We start from the raw sequence: 23,695 nt of genomic DNA on the forward strand, positions 1-23,695 counted from the left end.
CTCGCTGGGAAAAGGCACTGCTACCAAACCCGAGGACCTGGGTTTGATTCTCAGGACTCACATGGAAGAGGAAGAAAGTTGATGCCTCCATGTTGCCCTCTGACCTCCACGTGCACAAAGGTGCCTACAGCATGTGCCTCCCAACACACACATACACCCAAAATGTACACATTAGTGAATGTCATTTTTAGTTTTAAAAAAAAAGCAAATAAATAAAGTCCTCATATAAATGAGTTTCAGCATGTACCCACTGAAACCCCGAGATCCTTGATTTCCCAGCAAGCAACAGTCTTCTCCCTGTGTACTGCGTGCAAGCTACTTCTAGCACCTCACAGATTTTCTTCTGTAGCTCTCTATACCAACTCCACTTCCTCAGCCCGACTGTCAGCTCAGAAATGCTAATATCAAACTCATTATGCTGTGTGCACATGTACAAGGGAGCTTAGAGATAAAAGTGGAGGCCAACTGAGGATGTGCAAAGCTGTGTATAAAATGATGCTCAGTTGTGTTTCCGATCCCTCCAGCCTTAATATCCTTAGCTACCCGCAGAATGGGCATCAGGCAGAATCTATCGCTCTTTTATTATCACTGCCGTGCATCAGCCTACAGAAGCCTCCTCTAAAGAACTGTGGCTTAGGCCTCATGATTTGTTTTAGCATGTGTATCAACAAACCACTGGCTTCTCTGTTTGAGAAAACACTGTAGCAGAGGCAGTAAACCAAAATGATCTATAGTCAAATAAAATGACACAGTCCATAAAGACTATTTATTTGTTATAACCATTGCTTATGGGAGACGGAAGTAACCAGAGCAAAGTTGAGGGGCCTCCTCAGGTTCAAATCTCCACTCTACAGCTTAATGGCTATTGACTATGAATACAATATTTAACTCTAATTTGCTAATAACTCCATTAAATAAAATTACAGTATTTGAAACTTAATTCCAGCTCCTTGGGAGGCTGAGGCAGGAGGACTGTTTGAGGCCAGCGGCTATGGGTTATACGTAGCTGGCTAAGCAGACCTGGGGACAAGCCCGCAATTCAGCAATGATATAGTAATGCCCAGGAGCAGGGAACCACCAGGTTTTGTAATGAGGGGACAAGGTTGGAAGTAGAATAGTTCATGACATCAAAATATAGCAAGACAGAAATCACTGTACAACATCTACAGCAAAATAGAAGTAATGTGACATAAATAGATCCAACCTACTATATGTCATTTGAAATAGGATACACATATTATCTGGCATAAACCCAGATGAAATTATCAATGTATGTTCACTAAAGGAAGAAATGTTCTTCTTAGAATCCAAACTCTTTTTAAAAATTCAAGTATGTGAAAGTCCATTAATTAATATTTTAATAATTTATTCCTGTGTCCAACAGAAAAATTACAAAACATATAATATATACATTCAGCTAAGAACAATAATTAAAATGCAGAAATCTTTCATATTCTGTAACAATCTTTCTCACATTCATCTGCTGCTTTCATTATTCCCATTCACCAATACCTCACTCTCAGCATTTAACGGCTGCTGTCCCCACTGCCTATCAAAACAAGCCCCGATGCTCACAGCAAGAGGTGACATCTTTACTTTTCCTGCTTTCCATTCAGTTTGTTAAAACAAAGTTTCAAAGTAATTTTTGAAACTACTGCCCAAAGTGACAAAGTTGGCAGGAGCAGGGCTGTTATTTGGCAAAAGAGCACCATCCCTAAAAAGCCCCAAAGACACATCCATTAAATGTTAGTCAAAGTCAGTGCGTTAAAGGTAACCTTACAGATCACCGCATAACCGGTCATGGGCTGACTACTTGCACGTCAACCTTCACTAGTATCTGTTTGCCAAGAGAATACATCACATAAGCTGCTATATACAAAGCCTCGTGGCTAACCTGTGCAGTAGAGAGGTAGAACCAAGAAAAGCAGATCAAACAATCTATCTATCTATCTACCTATCTATTTATTTATTTATTTATTTTGATTTTTCGGGACAGGGTTTCTCTGTATAGCCCTGGCTATCCTGGAACTCACTTTGTAGACCAGGCTGGCCTCAAACTCAGAAATCCACCTGCTTCTGCCTACGGAGTGCTGGAATTAAAGATCTCATTAATTTAGTTAAACCAGGAACTCAACATCGTTCCCCCAAGAGGCAGGAGCGGAATCGGAAGACATGGAGGAGACTGGCTTAATGGCTTGGTTCTCAGGGCCCAATCAGGGCCCAATCAGTCTACTTTCTTATAGAATCCAGGACCACCAGCCCAGGGATAACACCACCTCCAATGCAATGGGCCCTGCCCATCAGTCACTAATTAAAAAATTACCTTGCAGCTGGATTTAATGGAGGCATTTTCTCAGTTGAGTTTCCCTCCTTCCCACCGTGCCAAGTGGACACAAAGCTAGCCAGCGTGGTTAGCATTCACCTGTAAGAAAGGCAGCTGCACACTGGAGCACAAGCATTTCTTGAACACTAAAAAAAATGTGTAAAATTTCCCACTTGATGTCTTTTGCGTATTTTGATCCTCAAGGGCACTCTGTTGAGATCATTTGTTCTTGCGTTTTGTTTACGAGTAAATAAGCTGGGAGGAAAGACTTAACATTACTGATTCAAAGGCTAAGAACTAGACCGCCTGATGTTTTACATTCTATCCTGTTTGACCCTGGCACATTACAGGACTTCTTTTTACAATAAGATTTTTTTTTCTGTTAAGTTCAGGCAAGCACAGTGACTAGGGAGCTACTGATAGAGAGGAACGCATGCGGCTTGAGAGGATCAGATAGGCTAGAAGGGAGAAGACTATGACAGGGATGTTTGCCTGCTGGACCCTGGTATGGATGACGGACATATGTAGGGTCGATCCTCAAGTCAGTTCTCTTACTTAATGAGTATTTCAACATGTCCATGGTGGTCATCATTTGAGGCTCTTTGTGACATTGCAAGTAAAATACCCATGAAGAATCTGTGCCTTCTTTCCTCTCTAGGAGAGAAAGACTTGTTATTGGGAGAAAACGGGGCACACAAGCCACCAGAAGCCCCGTATGCAGGGCTAGAGAACAGAGGCTTGAATCCAGTTGAGTTCTGTAACAGCAGATGGTGAATAAAGCAGAATCCTACAGGGCAGAGCATGATAGTGACGCTCACAGCTATAGCTTTCGCACAGACAGGAATGAGCCTAAAGGAGTTAGACTGGCGAGGTCATTTGAGAAGGAATTCTTTGCCCTTGTCAGATGACAATGTTCAGGCAGAGAATAACTCAACTTTGTTGTTATTTCCTTAACTAGATAAACTGCAGCTGGGCAGAAATGTCAATGGATGGTCTCCACGCTCTCAAATTTGTATATGTAATGAAGCATACATGGTGGGAAAATGTGACTATAAATAAAACATGCTCGATATGTTTTTTCAGATGAGCACTCCACTGCTACCTGTTTCTCTCCACTGTGCACTCTGAGCCATTCATGGGACCCAGTGTAGTCCCTAGAATAGACAGGGGTTCTGTTCTCCATTCTACAGTGAATCACAAATTTAGTTAGATTTTTCACTAAATGGGTTATTTGATCAACTAACAAAAACTCCAGAAAACTGCCTTTAAAATTCTCAAGTTTTCCTTTTTTTATTTTATGGTCACAATTTGTGTATATGTGAGTGTGTGTAGTATGTGTGTATAGCCATGTGTCAATGCACACTTGTACTTGCATGCACATAGATTCATGTGTGTGAAAGCCAGAAATTGACACTGGGTAATTTCCTCTGTCCCTAACTGAACCAAGAGCTCACCGATTGACTAGCTGGCCAGTAAGTTCTGAAGATCCACCAGCATTCTCCTGCATAACTCTGGAGCAATGGATAAGTCAGTGCTGGAGATCTGAACCCAGGCCCTCATGCTTGCACAACGGGCACCTTTACAAACTGAGCCATCTATTCATCTGCAAGGAATTTGTTTGCAAATAATCACTGCTGATTATCACCTGGTTTTCTCTAAATGCTCACTCAAATGTATTTTACTTATTTTTATTTTGAAGAGGTCAGCTAGATCACCCTTGTCACATACATGCTAACAGTCAGTTGCTTTTATACATACATGCTAACAGTCAGTTGCTCTTATACCTCATCCATGGCAACTTTTTTTAAGGGTCACACAGCAAATCTCAGGTTGGAGAGTAGAGAATGGAATCCATGACCTGCGAAGGTCAGCCTTTGGAAACGCCCTCCTCCTCACCTGTCACTCCCATGTTCACTGTGGGAAGCTGCAAAATTCCTCTCTGGTTTGATAGCGGGAGTGGGTGAGTGGTCTGTCATGTTGGTCACAGTTATCCAGAGTGACTTTGATCCACACTTCCTCATGTAACCCTCACCACAGTTCAAAAAACTCACCAAGGTCATCTCAAATCAGGGAAACAAGAAAAGCACTCAAACTGTGTCTGCTAAAAAAAAAAAAAAAAAAAAAAAAAAGTGCTCCATGCTCTCCTTCCAGGGCACTCACTCGTAGACGGGACCTGACAAAAATGAGTGCTCTCCTCTTTATTCCAGGGCCTTACACTGATCCATCCTGCTTGTCTTCAGGCAGAAGCACACATAGTATAATTTTACAGTCATTTACCCTGGTACATATTCTTATGAATTACTTTGTATTCTCTTCTGAATTAGCGCATTAATATCATATTAACAATGGCGTTTTACTCAATGCAGAATCGGTCTATTCTGTGTGCTTCCCCTGTTTTACATATGCATGGTCACATTTTACTGTGATTTCTGGTTATAATGTCTATGGTAGGGAGGACAAGATACCAATGCCTACAGAGAATATGTTTAGAAATAAATAACATGCTTAAATATAAATTATAAATATATTTATGCATAAGTAGCAAACTGATATACATATGTATACATTCACATCATCACAAAATATTGTCAGAGGCTATCAATTCTGAAAATCATAGTAAGTGTTGTACCTTTGATACAGTCTCTGTCAAAACCACTGGGTGGTCATCATGGCTTTCAGTAGGGAACCAAAAGTGTCTTTGAACACTCTACATGTTTGTTTTCACATGTCCCATGTATCAGGACCACCCCAAAGGCTCTCTGCTCTCCTCTACATATCGCAGCAGCAATATTGTTTGAACAAGTTTGGCAAGTATAAAAAGAATATGCAACAATGCGTACTACAAGACTCGTAATGAAGTAGAGAGTGACTGACAATTGCATTACTATCTGAGCGACCATGCCTCCTCCCCTTGCCCCACCCCAGGCAAAACAAAAACAAAACAAAACAAAACAAAAACCCCACTGAGGAAGAAAAGGGGGGAAAGATTAAGAGCATTTTTTTGAAAGGGAATCATCTGGACAGGGCATGGCTATCGCACTGACCAACTCATTGCAGCTATGTTTACCTGCTTAAGACCTGCGCAAGAACAAGCCAACCAGATCAGTCAACATTCCAACGGGCAGGACTAGCAAGAACATCACACAGACAGACAGACAGACAGACAGACAGACAGACACACACACACACACACACACACACACACACGCACACGAATATGATGACGTGATGGGTATATTGGGGAGTGTCCATAAGGAGAAAGGAGAACTGGTAGAGACAGAAATAATCAAGAGGCATTGGATACATGTATGAAATAGGGAAAAACTAAAAGCTCTTCTAAACAACAGCAAACTAAATAAACTCTGTTTATCTGTAAATCTGTAACTAATTTTTTTTTAAAAAAAAAGGCTTTAAGTTGAACAAAAGGAAGTGGGAAACAGAGCACAACTCTTTCGTTGGATATCTATAATCTGCTGCCAGACCAAAGCAAAATTTGATAGGGTAGTATAATTACTCAAGTAGCCACTCTGTGGGGAAAAGAAAACAAAAACAAAACAAAAATTAAAAAAAAAAGAAAGAAAGAAAAGAAAAACCAACCTTTTGTAACCTAAGTACTGAGAAAGCAATCATTTATCCCAGATCACATGTCAGGGGCTGACTTCAGACTGGGTGTGGTTTGAGTGGGCCCCCAAGAAGTAATTCTAGTGGACTGAAGTCCCACAGAGTTAGAACCCAAGCAGGTATGTCAGAGACTCCTGCAGCTGACCTTCCAGGCACAGGGCAAGACCCATCTGTCAGTTCCTATGCTGCTTCTGGGAGTGGAGAGGGCGTGGTAGATGAGGTAAGACTGGTTAGAGGGTGTTGCCGGTGATTTAATATTAATATTTTTACTCTTACATTTTATACACCCTTAAAGCCAAAAGCTGAATAACTCACAAGCTGAAAAATGAAAACGTTTTAGGGTGGTTTTATTTATAAAGAAAATAAGCTGAGTGTGGGGACACATGCCTATCCTGTACCCAGAAAGTGGAGGCAGGAGGATCAGGCATTCAAGGGCAGCTACAGAGTGAGAGAAGTCCTGCCAGGATTACAGTAAAAGGGGAAGGGGCCAAAATATAAGTATTTCCAGTCTGCCACTGTAATTATCTTTAAAATGTAAATGGGACAGAAGCTAAAATCCACATCCGAACATATTAAAAATGAAAGTTACTTCATAAACAAAAAAAGATAATGGTGGTATTAATTTGGAGATCCTTAGCTCTTGTTCCTTAATCACAGTGGATACAATATCAATAATAATAATAATAATAATAATAATAATAATAATAATAATGTTTGTGCCAATGTTGTGCATTGATACAGATACACCGCAGCTACCTTTTTGAACCCAAAACACTTCAGAATCCTGCTCCCAAACATAGGAAAGCACATGGTCCAGCATCTCAATTTTATAGAATTATTCTGCTAATTAATTTATAAAATATGAAATTTCATACTTTTCATTTTGTATCCACTGAGAAAAATGCCTAAGACAATTTTATATCATCAGCTACTATAAGTACCACCTCCGTGGATAACATTTCTCACAACTACACATTAATGAGCACTTCCCATGTGAAACTCCTGAGTACAGGGTCTGGAGAACAAAGTAGCTAAATCACCTTTGCTAAGATAAAAACGCACCTGGGTTTAAAATAAGTAATTTTATGATGTTGGAAACAGACTGCTTCATGGCTTAAGATCTGACGCTGGAACTTTGAAACTGCGTTTTCCCTTCACAAGAAGCCAGACGCCAACTCCGAGCAACATATATATCTATATATAGTCACAACATTATAGACTCTAGGCTGTGTGCAAGCTCTGGGGACTGAACATGTAGCACCCTAGGAAAAAGAGTGCTTGTACCACCTACGTTTCTGGAGCACACACAGGCAGCAGCTGGAGTAAACAACCATCAAGAGCTGCTAAGGTCAAGGTCTCAACTGTTACACCAGGACCACTTCCTCCCAGAGGACATGGTTTCTTGAAAAGTACTTTGGGGGGGGGGGGAAGGAGGGGAAGAGACAACAATTTTCATTCAATAAACAGTTATAAAAAAATTCCCCAATAAAGTTGGGCTGACCAAAGTTTCTTTGAAATATAGCTTACTAAGTAGCAGACAAATAACTGAAGGACTTCTGTAACCAGCAGAAATCCTCAAGAATGTTTTATTTACCCTGACACAGCTATGTTAGTTAAACAGATGCAGTTCGTAAATTAAAATTTCATGTGAAAATATTTTAACATGGCTGGTTTAAATATATTTGATTAATTAAGAGTTAGCATAATGAACCTTTTTTTTTTCTAAATGCAGTAAATGTTTGTTTGTTGTTTTTTTTTCTTCCAATATTTAAATGATCAAATGGCTCTCTCTCTCTCAAACCCAAATTAGCTTCCTGGATTACATCTATCAAAATTGACCAGGCAACAGTGATACAATTGAAATGTCTGTCTTCAAGCATCCTATAAATAACAACAGGCTACAGTTAAAATTTTCAAACCTAAAAATATACTCTTTACATAACCGATTTCCACCTGGTTTTTCCGTTTGTTGTTTGTTTGTTTGTTTAATGGAATGAACATTCAGATAAGAACTGGCCAGTAGACAGGCTTTTCTCTTAGGGAGGAGGGGTCCCCCTGTGTTAATTAAATGCCAGATTTAAAAGCATGCCTAGGATGGTGGTTTATTTTCTCATTGAAGTGACCACTCCTCTTCCCATCAGAAGCTGCGGCTTCCTAAAAGCCACCAAATGTCTTTCAAAGCATTTACTTATCTAAACATCTCTTTCCACCCGCTAAGAAAGAGGCGTGAAGGCTTCGAGGTGGATTTGCAGAATGACGTGTGCATTTGATTGGCAGATGTCTAAGAAGCACCTAGATGCACGTTCACTAGATGTGAATAGAGCCTCTGCCTGTCTCCCCCGTGTTACAGGGAAACAGAATGTCAATGCCAAGTTAAAATATCTTAGTGCTCAGTCGAGAATTCTATTAGACAGTAGAATTATTTAAAACAATCCATACAAAACAGAGATTTAAGCCATCTGTACAGTTAAATTAGAGAGCTGACAATACTAAACACAGAAACTGTTTATCCAGATTATACATTCCGCTGTACTAATACTCTTTAACTCAACATTTCAGCTTTTATCAGCTGAATTAGGGCAATTAGTAGTAAAGTATGCAAAACTAGAGGAGCCGAGGGAGGGGGCTGGGAAGCTACAGGACATCTAACAAAGGAATTGATACTTTTTCCAAGTATTTGCCTCAAATGCACCAAGAAACAAAACTGTTGAGTGCACCCCACCCTTTTCCCCAAAGATAAAAGTTTGCAAAGTTCTGAGAGGCAGTTCTCTACCCAACAAAAGCAGAATTGATTCTCCCCGGCAGAAGAGCATCTAAGAAGAACACCAACTAACGTCGAGGTCAAGTGCTAGCCCTCTTAGCTGAGCGTCTAAGGCTAGAAGTGGCTCCTAGGCCAGCTCCGCGGGCTTCTTGGCCCAGGTGGCCTTACAAAGTTGTCCCTTGTCAACTCCAGCCAGGTCCTTCGTAATTGAAAATAACAGCCACAGGCCAGTCCCTGGCTACTCCCAAGGACCAGGCACAGTAGCAAGTGACAGTTCCACATCATTACGACCAGAGACAATAATAAATGTAGCGCCAGGACTACTATTCATGCCAGCAATCTTATCTCCTCCTTAACCCCTTCCCCTCCACTCTCAAGAGCTCACACATTGCCCGCACGGCTCCGCTCCTGTGTGGCTATTCATTCAGCCCATCCATTCCTAGGGACCAACTACTTCCACGACAACCCCCCCCCGCACCCCCTCCCTGATTCAGCCCAGAGGATTTATTTCTCATCCTTGGCAACTGTCAGGCTAACACTGCAACCAACAATTCCAGTCGGGGGAGCAAAGCATTTGCTTAATTCACGTTACTTGCTAAGTTCTTTTAAAAATGTTTAGGGAGTGGGACAAGTAACCTCCCTCTTTCTTCTCCGCGAATCCGACCGCCGCTCCAGGCTCGGCAATAGCATCGCCCTTCCCCGACCCCCTCCCGCTTCCCAACACTCCCCCCCCCCCTTTAAGAACACAGACCAACCAAAATGATTTAACTTGAGCAGATGACAGAAGGAAAATAAAACATGTTAAGAGAATACGATCTGATTTGGGATGGCAAAAAAAAAAAGGAGGGGGTTGTTTATTTTGATTAAAAAAAAAAAAAAAAAAAAAAGGAATCGGCACAGACCTGAACAGAAGCTGCAGAGCAGGAGAAATTGTTTTCTTTCCCTCACACAAGAGTCCCCCTCTCTCTCGCCCTTTCTCTCTCACACGCGCGCGCGCACACTCGCGCACACACTCACACACACACACACACACTCACACGGCGTCACCCGCGCACACTCACACGCACACGCACAAGCAGAGCCTCTCAGCTGCTCTCTGCAGTTCTCAGGAAATGAATGGGGGGCAACCCAGGGAACTGTTGTACTTGCAAATGACTTACCCGGATCACATGATGCGCTAAATGTAGGGTGGGCCGGTGGGTGGAGGCTGCCGAGACGCGAGCTCGGGTCTAACGTGGGGAGCCACGCCAGGCCCGCATCGAATTACCCCGGGGCCCAGCCGAGGGGGTTGCAAGAAGCTGCTTCTCCTCCCTTTGCAGCCCGCAGCTCAGGAAATCGGAGAGGAGCGGGGGGTGGGGCGGGGCGGGGTGAGGTTGGGGTGTGTGTGGGGTGGGGAGGGTGGGGGGTTGAAAACAGCAAACCCCCAAACAAAAGAGCTCCAGGTCCTCCTCCCCAGAAACAAAGCCCCGCCGCTGCGGGCGAGCCCCGGGGTGGGGCCGAGGGCGGGGGCGGCGGCGGGGAGGGGCTCGCTCAGCAGGCGCTAAGTCGCTTTATTGCCATAAAATGGGGCCCCGAGCCGCTCTGCCGGAGGATTAGGAGGCGGGCTCTGAGTGTGATGGTTGAAATCCCCTGTGGGAAACTAACCCCTCCCCGATCACAGAGGTAGAACGCAACACCCACTGCCCAACCCTCATCTAGCCAGCCTGGCCAGCGGCAGGGGGTGGGTCCGTGGAGCCGCCACCCCGCCCCACCCGGCCCCACCCCTGCCCCCGCCCCTGGCCCTGGGCCTTCTCCGCTCCACCCTGTCACCTGCACCACCTCTCTGCGGCACCCTAAATAACCAGTACATGGCCCCTGCCGCTCCAATAGCCGCAGCCTGGGGGGAATTCTAGGGGTCTCGGAGAGAGGAACCTCCGGATGACAACTCTCATTGGAGAGACTCTTGTTGAGCTGGCACCAAGTCCCCCTCTTTTGTGTCACCACGCGCCTAGGCAGCCTTGGAGAAAGAATTAGGAGACAAATAAAGAGGCCAGCCCGCGTGGCCCTCGCCCACTCCCCACAGCAACCAGGGTGGGTGGAGGCGAGCGAGGAAGGGGCCCGCGCCCAAGCTCTCCCCGCGGCTCAACCCGGGCTAAGTTGGAAAGGTGTGGGCGGAGCCGGTAGAGTCCGCGGGGTCCGCTCCCGGGAGCCCGGCGCCTTGGGCAACAATGGGGTCCCAACTGGGGCTGCTCCGCGGGTGACGGGGGCAGAGAGACTCTACTAAAGATGAGGGGGAATCATTGTTTGGGTTCGAGTGCGTTGCACGTTGCAGGAGAAGCCGGGGCGCCCCACTCGCTGAGATTCACCTTGGCGGGATGAATGGGGGCGAGGTTCGGGCGTGTGCCTCGCTCGGCTACCCGGGCACACCGGGGCGCCAAAGCAAGCTGGCCATTTAGGAAAGCAGTGAAAGAGGACAGGAGGCTCCAGCTGAGCTGGGACCCCAGCCAGGGCGGCGGGGACATGAGTAGGGACAGATCGGTGCTCCGTCCTCGGAGGGGAGCCCGGTGCTGGACGCCATCCCTGCAGCCCCGCCTGCGCGCACGGAGCAGTGGATTCGCGGGATTCTGGGCGGGGAGAGGGAGGAGGCGGCTCGGCTGTTCCCTCCGCGGCTGAGAGGACTCGGGGTCAAGCCTCCCGGGAGGGTCAGAGGGGGCGGGCAGTGAAGGAAACGGAAAGAGCCCGGCGGGGTGCAGGGGTAGGGCTTGCCCCGGGCGGTCCTGGAGGGTCGGGGCACTATGGGTACCACTTTCTTGAAACGGAGGTGAGCTCCTCGGGCCTGACAACCCCTTCCCGGTGCCTCCGAGCCCGCCCTGCGTGGGAAACCGGCCTGAAGGTGGGAGGCTCAAAGGGGAAGTTTGTGTTAGAGAAAAATTTGCAGTTCTGCGGAGTGGAATGGGGTGGGAAGAGAAACCGTGGGGAGGCCGAGAAACAGGAAATGAGAGCTAAGGAGCAAATTGGAGCCAGGAAAAGCCAGCTTCTACATCTGTGTGGCAGCGTGGCATTTGCTGAGCACTTAAGGCCCAGGTGCGCTGTTAATGAAAACAAAGGCGGGGCACCGGCTGGCCCAGCTCTGCCCTTGCCACGTTTTGTGAAGGAGGCGACTGGGAAAGGTGGTCCAGCCAGAAGAGGACTGGCGCGGCCCTGTCCTAGTCAGGACAGGATGAATCAGCGGCCGGCCGGAGTCCTCTTCTCAGAGAAACAGGATTGAGAGAGACAGTGTGTGCCCGTGTTAAGGTTTCGAAGAAGAACAAATGAGATAAGTGTGAAAGTGTCTGAAATGTGTGCGACACGCTCTTCCAGAGAAGTAGCTCTAAATGAGAAAGCAGTGGGAGCAGGGAGGTATGAGACTCGGGTCCCCAGGAAGGAAATGGGACCTAGGGGCTAGAAGGTTCGCTGCTAGAATGAGGGTCAAGGGTGTCTCTGTTCCAAGAATTGGCAGCCGCGAACCTCCACCTGATCTGATCTTGGAAAGAAGCCCCTCTCCACTCCCGTGCATCTGGACAGAAAGAACGCTGCAAACTCAAGTTTGAAATATTGCAGAGTATCAGGAAATGTTCATTAGTTAAAGAAAAAAAAATCCTCTACTGGAATCACTAAAATTTTCAGGCAGGTGGGGCTTGGATAGGCAGGGTTGGGAGGAGGCTCTGAGAAATTATGTCATCCCGGCAGTTCCTGTGCTAACAGCTTTCTCAGAGATCTTGAGTGGCGAAGTAGATCATCAATATATAGTGAATACTTCAATGCGCGGGAAAACAAAATGCCTCCTCCCTATAGCAACAGCCATGGGCGTGTTAGGCAAGCGATGACGTTCGAAACTGATCTGCAAGAATTCATTCCAAGGGAGAAGGAAATTAAGGGCAGGTCAAGGTTAAGATCTAGAGTCTGAATAAAACGTGTGGTTAAAAGAAGGAAATACATCAAGTATTGGGGCAAAAAATAAAAAAATGCTAGCAGCATTTTGAAAAAAAAAAAGAATACTTTTAAGTGGGAATTAGAAATGGTAAAATATGGCGACTCCCCAGCTATAAAGGGGGGGGAGTGAAAAGAAAAACACAGGTTTGGAAGGGAGAATCTTGAGAACCAGGGGTGAGAGTGGAAAAGTAAACAAAGAATTTTAAAAGGAATTTTACAGGGATGGATGTTACTGAGATTTAGACGGCAGTGTGCATGCCAAGTGGGGGAGGGAGTGTCTGTGAGTGTGTCGTATGTGTGCATGATGTGTGTGTGTGTGCGTGCATGTGTGTTCGAGTGTGTGCATGCCGTGTGTGTGTGTGTGTGTGTGTGTGTGTGTGTGTGTGTGTGTGAGAGAGAGAGAGAGAGAGAGAGAGCATTTGTTTTTAATGGAGATTATATCATTCTGGGTCTGTACAGAACTTAAACTGGAGAGAAGTAAGGCAAGGCAAGGTCCTGCCTGAGAAGGATGGGTGTAGTTTTTGCTGTTTAGACCTTTCTACTCCACTCCATGTGTGTTCAGAGATAACGGAAAGTCAGAACAAGTGAAAATGGCAAAGCTCTTATTATCAAGCATGTACAATTCTGATAATGTAAAAGAATAGTAAGAGAGAAATTACTGAATCTTAGAATTTTAGGACTGAAAGTATTTATGAAATTTTATCCGGTAAATGTAAATACTTTGGGCCAAAGATAATGGCCCAGCCTTCTACTTACGTCTTACTTGGTCTTTAACTTGAAAAAAAAATGCCAAAAAAGGATAAAGGGTGTTATGTTTGACGACACATGGTATACACGTTGAATTAATTTTATATAACATATTGTCCAGAAAAGAAGAGAATGCACAAAAACCCTCCCAGGCACATAATATAAATGACTCAACATCAATTATACAGCAAAACCAACAGCTGCTTTATTTAATGATATGAAAGCAGATATTCTACCCACAACCCCCACCCACATTTTTTTTAGATTTCATAGTTAGCTAGTAGTAATTTAATGAAAAATTATTATCGCTGTTGAGAGAAATCATTTATAGTATAAAAAAGTTTGAACCTGTACCACACCCCAATTTCTATATGGTAAAAATTTTCTCCAATGTATATTAAAAGTAGTTAAACATTTGGATTAAAGACAGCAAAACTGCATGGGTGATGTGACATTCTGTGTGGCGCTTGGAGAAGTTGAGTCCACTGGAAGTGAAAAATACATTGACTCACACAGGTCTAAATAAAGTTTAAAAACAATAGCCATACTCCTTCCCAGGGCTAGACATGCATATGAACAGATAGACTTTCACTGCCTATATTTTTCCCATCATATTTTGGCAATAATGTGCAGCAAAGGGGAATTCTGTTCAAGCATGAGAAAGGCACGTTTAGAATCTTTAGTACAAATGGAAACAGCTGGTGATGTTATGTGATGATGTACTAAACAGAATGTTTTGATTTGGATGGTGAGCTGTCTGAAAATTGGGAGGGAAAAATGTTATTTGATAATTTTGTCACAGTCATCACAGGTTGGGGGTTTCTGGTTTCAACATCACATATTAGACACCCACTTTTCCAAGTTCCTCCCGTGCTTTCTTCAGACCTCTCGTCCTAACATCCCCAGCTAACAACCAGACCCTCCTTACATCCCCAGCTCTGGACATCCGTACCCCTTTCTGTTTGGTCCATCCCACACTTCCCTAGACAAAGCCTGAGTTACGTTTATATGCCTGTATACACAAAGCCAAATTGGAGTTGTCACAAGGGTTTCAGTGTGCCTCCCTAGCACTTAAGAACCCTGTTTGGACTTTCTTGTCTTATAGTCTCTCTTGCAGCCCAAGGAGGATGGGCACCACTGTCCAGCCCCACAGGAAGCCTTTACCAAGTGTTTTTTCCTCTCTCCTCCTATAGAATCCTCCCAACATGGTTGCATGACACCCCACATATATGTGGGTATAGCCTAAACATTCTCTACCTCCTTAGAAGGTTTTTGTTTGTTTGTTTGTTTGTTTGTTTGGTGTAATGCAAAGTCTATCTCATTCACTAGTGTGTAAGTCCCTCCCCATGTCTGTCTGTCTGTCTCTGTCTCTCTCTCTCTCTCTCTGTGTGTGTGTGTGTGTGTAGAGGAGACACGTTTTTTCACATCCTTAAATTGGTGACCAATGGGAAGCATACTAGGTCAATTAGACAGCAATGGCTGTTAATTTCTTACCGAATTCTTCTGTTAAATGAACACTGATGCTTCCTCGAACTATAGTAGGCACACTTTTACATAAAATACATTGAGAATAAGAGCTGTGTCTTAACTCTTAACCACTTATTTGACTTCTTTTTTACTCCTACACTGATTTGCAAATAGTAAGTGATTAATGAATGCTTGTAGAATGGAAGAAACAATTATAGCCAATAAAAATTTAATGGTGTGCCTTAAAATACAGTTTCACAGAAAGCTTCAATCTCTGTTCATATGTGTACTAAAGGTAACAAGAACAACAAAGAAACCTCTGCACTGTGTTGGCAAGAGCCTTTGAATATTAATTCTAACAAGGTTTTTCAGGTAATTTTAAGTTCAATGTTTATTTAAATCTTTTATTTATTTACTTATTTATTTTAAACTCTGGATTTTATTCCTCTCCTGTTCCACATCCCATACCTCCTCCCTGCCCCCTGTCTCCATGAGGATGTCTCCACCCCCCCATCCCAACCCCCACCAGACATCTAATTTCCCTGGGGCCTCCAGTCTCTGAAGGGTTAGGTGCATCTTCTCTGACTAAATCCAGACCCAGCAGTCCTCTGCTGTATATGTGTTAGGGGGCCTCACATCAGCTGGTGTATGCTGCCTGGTTGGTGGTCCAGTGTCTGAGAGAGCTCGGGGGTCCAGGTTAATTGAGACTGCTGGTCCTCCTACAGGGTTGGCCTTCTCCTTAGCTTCTTCCAGCTTTCCCCTATTTCAACCACAGGGATCAGCAGCTTCTGTCCATTGGTTGGGTGCAAATATATGCATTTGACTCTTTCAGCGCTGTTGGGTCTTTCAGATGGCAGTCATGATAGAGCCCTTTTTGTGAGCACTCCATAGCCTCATTAATAGTGTCACATCTTGGGGCGGGGGGAGGTCCTTGGAAAGGAAAGAGGATGGGGAGGAGAGGGGAACATGACCTGGTATATGGTGGGAAAAAGGATAGAAGCTGAGAGGGTCAGCACAAAGAATGGAAACAGCAGAAAGAATGGAAACAGGCAACCTTGGGAGGTAGGAGGTGGGGGAACCCTCCAGAATATACCAGAAACCTGGGAGATGAGAGACTCTTAGGGCTCAAAGGGAGGGATCTTAGATGAAATGCCCTACAGTGGGGAGAGGGAACGTGTAGAACTCACCTCCAGCAGAAAGACTGGGCATCAAGTGAGGGATGGGGTTGCCATCCCACAGTCTAAACCCTGTCCCATAATTGTTCCTATCTGAAAAAACTGCAGGGATGGATGAATTGGGGCCTGAGGAAAAGAAGATCCAGCAACAGACCCAAAGTGGGATCCAACTTAAGCTCAGTGTTTTACATTAAAATATGCTAACATGTTTATTTTTACTTAATTTTACTGTCCCTTTCACGCTTAGTTCTTTGAAAAGCAGTTAGCAAACCAGACCACTTTTCATTCTTTGTATTAGGATTACGTGACATTATACTGTATTAGGTAAAAGTTCAGTTGTTCAATTCCAAAGAGAAACTCTTAGTAAATTAGTCTTTTTAACCTTTTTCAGCTTGTTGAGTTATAGACATTGGAGGTGTGTTATCCTAGAGATAAATGTTATTTTTAAATACAATCGATTGCTGCAATTGGTATTGAAAGATTCATGCTCACTTAGGAAATTTTAAGTGTAAAAAAAATGTGCAGACAGCCGAAGTCCACACTGAAAGGATCTCAGAAGATAGGTACTTTTTTCTTAATATGACATTTGTCATATATGTAAACTAACTTTAATGTTTAATGTTGTTTAATGGTCTGCCTATTTTGTTTTGTTTTATTTTGTTTTGTTTTTTCGAGACAGGGTTTCTCTGTGTAGCCCTGGCTGTCCTGGAACTCACTCTGTAGACCAGGCTGACCTTGAACTCAGAAATCCGCCTGCCTCTGCCTCCCGAGTGCTAGGATTAAAGGTGTGCGCCACCACCGCCCAGCTATGGTCTGCCTGTCTAGATAGTATTTAGCTTGAGACACAGAATTGCTTCCAATTGTCTCTAAGATAGTTAGTGGTCATTCTCGAATCCCTTTCCTGTCCCTACAATAAATACTGTCTATAATATGGTTGATATTATTTACTTCAACTTCTATTAATGTTTGGATCTTGAAGCCTTTGCTATCCTTCCTAATACTAGAGTGCCGTGCTTCATCTAATGTATCCCCACAATGTTAGAATGTCTTTCCAAAGGTTTGCAGTTACATTTACATTAAAGGAAGCATTTTCGCTTCTCTGGTAAAAGGGGGGAAAGAAACCTGGTGAGTGTTTTCCCCCGTTATAGTATGGAAGTTGTTTTTTTTTAATTTTATTCATACTAATTACATTGTCTCTTTGACAGCGTCACATATTTGTATACTGCACACTGACCACCTTCACCTCCCAGCTTCTCCTACCTACCCTGCTACACCTGTCTATGTCCTGTCTTGTAAATCTCCTTTTCAGTAATGTCTGTTTGTTTTATTCCACAGCCTTTCAAATTTAAACAAAGCCATGTCTGTGACTGTGGTTTGGAGTTATCTATTAGAGTCTGGTGGGCTCGTTAGAGGGTACAAAACTGGAGGCAATGCACCCCTCCCACCAAGAAATGGACAATCTTCTATTAGTGAGGCATGGAGTCTCTCACTTTGGTGAGTAACGAGACAGAATTTTTTTTTTTAACTGTTGTGGGCACATATGGCAAATTATTTTTCAGAACTGTCTTACTATTTTGCAGGGACACCATCATACTTAGAGGGCCATTTTCTCTTATTCTTGCTAATGGTGAAGTACTTACAAACAAAACCAACCAGTCAAACAGACCCTTAAGGCATTAAAGAAGAACGGCTTGAGATGACACTCTTTGAACTCTGGGAAGATGAGTGAGACGTTCTTGAGACTTGGCTATAAGGGACTTTTCCTGCCACAGCCTGTTGAGAAGATCATAGGAAGAACTGAGGAAGAACGAATCTGGCAGTAAAATGAAGATGAAGGTTGCAACAGCCTCCAAGATCTCTTAGATCCGTACCTAATCCTCAGAAACTTGTTCTGGGGAAGGAGAGCTTGGACAAGAGAGAGAAGGATCTATCATACTTTTAGCCTTAACATGGGAAGTTTTAGTTGGTTTTAGTTTCATTACAATCAGAAAGACCTAAATAGATCTATCACCACTGAAGCTAAAATGATTTAAATAAATCTGTTAGGGAAGAACAGAGAGGAGTAATGGCCTGAAACTTTGCTTAAAACTGAAAACAAAGTAATATGAAATAAAAACTGAAAGGAAGAAAAGGAGAACAGGGTGTGGGGGGATTGTATTGATTAGTATTGATTAGTATCCCATTTATCTGCTGAAAAAGAAATCAACCTGGCCAATCCAACCTGGGCTACATATTTTCTCCTACCCCTTGAAGTGATAAAATCCAAAGCTATGTTCCTACAGCTCCAGACTAAACTGCTGTTCTTTTGATACTTGGAAAATGTGATGGTTTGTAATGATTGGCCCAGGGAGTGGCACTATTGGAGGGTGTGGCCCTGTTGGAGTAGTTGTGTCACTGTGGATGTGGGCTTTAATACTCCCATCCTAGCTGCCTGGAAGCCAGTGTTCTGCTAGCAGCCTTCAGATGAGAATGCAGGACTCTCAGCTCCTCTGGTACCATGGACATGGATGCTGCCTTGCTCCTACCTTGATGACAATGGACTGAACCTCTGAATCTCTAAGCAAGCCCCCATTGAATGCTGTCCTTATAACAGTTGCCTTCAATCCAGCAATACCGCTCCTGGGCATATACCCAGAAGATGGTCCAACTGATAATAAGGACACATGCTCCACTATGTTCATAGCAGCCTTATTTATAACAGCCAGAAGCTGGAAAGAACCCAGATGTCCCTCAACAGAGGAATGGATACAGAAAATGTGGTACATTTACACAATGGAGTACTACACAGCTATTAAAAACAATGAATTTATGAAATTCTTGGGCAAATGGATGCATCTGGAGGATATCATCCTGAGTGAGGTAACCCAATCACAAAAGAAGTCACTTGGTATGCACTCACTGATAAATGGATATTAGCCCAGAAACTCAGAATACCCAAGGTACAATTGATAAAACACAAGAAAATCAAGAAGAAGGAAGACCAACATGTGGATACTTCATTCCTCCTTAGAATAGGGAACAAAATACCCACGGAAGGAGTTACAGAGGCAAAATTTGGAGCTAAGATGAAAGGATAGACCATCCAGAGATTACCCCACCTGGGGATCCACCCCATAATCAGGCACCAAACCCAGACACTATTGCATATGCCAGCAAGATTTTGCTGAAAGGACCCTTATATAGTTATCTCTTATGAGGCTATGCAGTGCCTGGAAAATACAGAAGTGGATGCTCATAGCCATGTAATGGATGGAACACAGGGAGGAGCTAGAGAAAGTACCCAAAGAGCTGAAGGGGTCTGCAAGCCTATAGGTGGAACAACAATATGAACTAACCAGTACCCCCACAGCTCGTGTCTCTAGCAGCATATGTAGCAGAAGATGGCTTAGTCGGACATCATTGGGAAGAGAGGACCCTTGGTCTTGCAAATTTTATATGCCCCAGTACAGGGGAATGCCAGGTCCAAGAAGTGGGAGCGAGTAGGTAGGGGAGCAGGGCAGGGGGAGAGTATAGGGGACTTTTGGGATAGCATTTGAAATGTAAATGAAGAAAATAATTTTAAAAATATATTAAAAAGTTGCCTTCATCGTTGAGTCTGTTCACAGCAGTAAAACCCTAAGAGAGAAGTGATAGGCTCATTTTCATTTTCTGTTACCCATTTCAAAGTACTGCTTTCTGTACAGAAAGAATAGGAAACAAAGCTGAAGGTAGACTCTTACATCATTTCACAGAACGCTCACACCTACCAACTGCTTCTGTTTCACTATTCAGAGCAGGAATATATTCAGGGCTAGAATAATGAAATAGAAGTAAGTAACAGTTGGAGTCACAGGTCTTCTCCAGTCAGACCAATCACTAGGTATCGGGCATGCTGGCCTCTTGGGTGGAATTGGGGATTACCAACAGTGTCTGCATTTTGCAATATAATTTACATAATGTTTTGTGTTAAATTAGAAGCCATTATGTGATTACAGTCCTCTACTGAATTTTTGATAGCAGACAATAAAACAAAATTAAAAGTTATTTTCCATTACCATTTTAGGGACATTAATTCATACCTATATTTTAAAATATTTTGTGATGTTTATTAATATACATCTTTCACACAATGTGTTCAATAAATTATTAGAGTCTCCAACCCATGATGTAGTCAATTTTGAATTAATTCATGTGTGATTTACCAAAGGCAAAATATGAATAGTACTTTGCTTCATCAATTTTACACAGTCTGGTTTTGGTTCGTCTTTCCACACCATTGATTTACATGTCTTTGAAAGAGCAAACATTAGTTTTTAAAAGGCGAATAAGCAACTCATAATTAGGAAGGTAAATCTGTGTCTTCTAAAATATTAGCCACATTTTCATTTCAGATTCAGACATTAGTAAGGCCATGGTGTACAGACTAGCCTCCAAGAGCCAGAAAGTATCAAACCAAGTCCAGATTTCAGAGATTCACCTTTGACACAGTTCTTATTAATTTCAGTTGACCCTCCGTTACAACTGGGTTATACCTTCTCTGCAAGGATACTGGAATCTAATGAAGTCTCAGATGCCTTCAGCTATAAGATTAAGCTGTAAGCATCCAACACAGGAGGCTTCAATCCTGAGAGGGGAGTGAAAATAATTTTCCAAAGACCCAGCATGTTGTGCATAGCCCTAAAATTCTCTTCCTTTTGTTTTTGTTTCTTTGTTGGAAGTCCTTTTGTTTCATAGGGTAAGCCATGAAACCAAACTTGAGAGTTCCTGCCTCCCCCAGCCTTGTAGGGCTGAGGTGGCAAACATACACTTCCATGCCTGGCTACCATTCTCTTTACATATTGGAATCAGTAGTGTTTTTCAATACAAACAACTGTTTCTTGTTCACTATTATAATATATCTTTGCACAATCCCCGATTAAAATTGTAGAAATCTTTGTTGAAAAATAATACAAAGAAATGTATGTTTCAATACTTTAGTTTCCCAAGCTCTGTATTTAGAGCCAGTTAGTTAAATTTACAAATTAAAACACACATCTGGCTTTAATTGCTGCAATTTATATTAACATCTATGACACAAGACAGCTTTATGCTTAAAACAGTCTTCTTTCTTTTCTTCCCTTTTCCTCTTAATGCCACTTTTCTTGTTCATTCTTTACTTCCTGTCCTTCTCCTATCCCTGTTCCAAACCCTTCTTCCTTTCTCAAGGCAGGAATGGATTATGGATAATTCTCACGTGATGGTTTGGGTCTACCAGTTCTTTACCCAGTTCATACATAATCTTTGATTAAACACGGAATTAACTTTAATTCCATAGGGAAATAGTTATGGTAAATTAAGTAAGGCTACTGTAGAGGAAATGAATAGATGGATAGATAGATGATGGATGGATGGATGGACAGAGGAGAGAGAGAGAGAGAGAGAGAGAGAGAGAGAGAGAGAGAGAGAGTTAGTTTCATTGCTGTAAAGAGACATGACCACTTTAATTCTAGAAAGGATGACATTTAATTGGGGCTTGCTTACAGTTTCAGAGGTTCAGTATATTATCATCATGCTGAGAAGCATGGCAGTGTGCAGGCAGGTAGAAGAATTGAGAGTTCTACATCCTGATCCAAAAACATCCAGGAGACTATCTTCTGCTGGCAACCAGGAGGAGACTCACTTCCATACTGGACAGAACTTGAGCACTAAGAGCCCTTAAAGCCTACCTACATCATGACACACTTCCTCTAACAATGCCTCACCTCCTAATAGTTCCACTTTCCAAAAGCCAAACATATTCAAACCACAGGTAGATAGGCAGATAAATAGATGATAGATAGATGATTGATAGATAGACAAACATACAGACAGACAGATGATTGATAGATACATAGGTAGATAAATGTGAATAAACGATAGATAGATGATTGATAGGTAGATAGACAGATAGACAGACAGACAGACAGATAGATAGATAGACAGATAGATTTTTAAAAGGCTTCCTTTGATTCCACTCCCTTCTCTATTTTAAATTAATATTTGCTAGCATTTGCTGTGTGCCATATGCTATGCAATGCATTTGGCAGCTCATCTTCTCTAGATGAGCCTCACCAAGCAATTGCAACTTCCAAAATCTACAAGCTTCCCTGTTCTTTGCTTCCTTTATCTTCCCATGTGCAGCATTTATCACCACCTAATATACCACATTATTATTGCCGTATACAATCTTTCTGTCTCTCTGCAGTTCATTGCCCGTGTGAGGAGCCCCAGAAGTACAATTTTTCTGTCATGGTCCCTACTGCAGCCCACTGTGCAGAAATCAACGTAATACGAAGTAGGTACTCAATAAATATTCGTGAATAAATGAGTTCAGATTGCGTCCTCATAGAAACTGAAGTCCTTGACCTTGTCCTGTTGACTTGTTCCCAAAATAACGACGATGAGAGTCAGTTCTAGTGGTGACCTGTAACCTCAGTGTTAGAGGGACTGAGAGAGAAGGTTCCTTGGAATTCATTGACCACAGGGCTAGCTGAATCAGTCAGTGAGTTCAAAGCCAGAGAAAGACCTTGTCTCACAAAAACATGGTGGATGGCTACTAATATACATCGTCTGATTGATCCCTGGCCTTCCACGTACACACATGTATATGCACATACTGCTGTGCAGGTAAGCATGCAGATATACACACAGCACATGCACGTTTGCATGTGTACTCACACACAGTACAACTCTAAGGATTTTGCACAGTACATTTATAAGGATTTCCTACACTTTCTCTTTGTTATAAAACATTTTCAAGTGGCACTTGTCTGTATAAGTTTAATAACCTTAGTAGTCCAGTCAGTTGATTACACATCTCATGAGCTTAACTGGGGACGACAAGGTGGTAACAGAGATGAAAGTGTCTCCCAAAAGGAGAATGAAAGCAAGACAAGAGCATTCAAACACAGGGCCATCAATTGCCACCATTATATCTACACACTTGGATGTTATTTGTATTGAAACAAACTATGACATCATTTTTAAGCTAGACTGTATCGTTATTCCTTCCTGGTTTGTACTTAATGGCCACAGTGTGTTTGTAGTCCATATGACATTAAGTCCTTGAAAGTTTCAGAGTAATACTGGAGAAATGCATTCATGGCTGAACACTGTATTTTAACTCACTGAGAGACAAATTACAGAGAATCATAATATTTTCATTCTCATACTATACCTGGTGCTTTTATGCCTCAATATGAAGATGATAGGTGCTAAAGAAAGTATAAATAAATACAGCAGAGGGAGTCTGCTCAGGACTTTAAAGCTGTTTTATTGAAATATTGTCCTGTTTACAATTCTCAACTCCACAAATCCTCATCAATTATTCAATATTTTTTTCTTGTTGAATTAAACAGGGTAACTATTTTCTTAGCAGAAAATGTCTGGTGAAATATAGAGCTTACTTTTAACTTATATGAATTTTTCTACACAAGCCCCGTTCTCTAGCTTCTTTCTACTTATCGCAAGCCCACACTAGAGAAAAGGTATACACTCTATTTATTAAATAATGAGAAGGAGAATTCAAACAGTTTCTTCTTTTTCTCTCTTCCTCTCTTCCTTCCTTCCTTCCTTCCTTCCTTCCTTCCTTCCTTCCTTCCTTCCTTCCTTCCTTCCTTTCTTTCTTTCTTTCTTTCTTTCTTTCTTTCTTTC

General features: G+C 42.8%; 1 protein-coding gene and 1 long non-coding RNA gene across 9 annotated transcripts in view; one reads left to right on the top strand and one right to left on the bottom strand.

The window, feature by feature from the left end:
* Klf12 (Kruppel like factor 12) overlaps positions 1-23,695 on the bottom strand; it is a 411,764-nt gene that overhangs the window by 386,550 nt on the left and 1,519 nt on the right. For 3 of the 6 annotated variants that reach the window (XM_029469158.1, XM_029469155.1, XM_029469151.1), the window contains exon 1: positions 9,608-9,840. The exons of 1 other annotated variant lie outside the window; for it this stretch is intronic. The gene's annotated coding sequence lies outside the window, so the exon portion shown is untranslated. Of the gene's footprint in view, positions 1-9,607; positions 9,841-9,865; positions 10,174-23,695 lie in introns of those variants that run through there. 2 more of the 6 variants (XM_021182110.2, XM_029469157.1) reach the window with 2 other exon arrangements.
* On the top strand, positions 11,405-18,432 carry LOC110309621. Of its 3 annotated transcripts, none has more exons than XR_002379725.2 (3): positions 11,405-11,577; positions 17,381-17,539; positions 17,605-18,432. It is a non-coding gene; the product is annotated as an uncharacterized LOC110309621 (long non-coding RNA). The 3 variants fall into 3 exon arrangements; XR_003834814.1 differs by having other exon boundaries at positions 17,626-18,432; XR_002379724.2 differs by having other exon boundaries at positions 11,405-11,505.

The sequence above is a fragment of the Mus caroli genome, chromosome 14 (assembly GCF_900094665.2).
Source record: "Mus caroli chromosome 14, CAROLI_EIJ_v1.1, whole genome shotgun sequence".
NCBI lineage: Eukaryota > Metazoa > Chordata > Mammalia > Rodentia > Muridae > Mus > Mus caroli.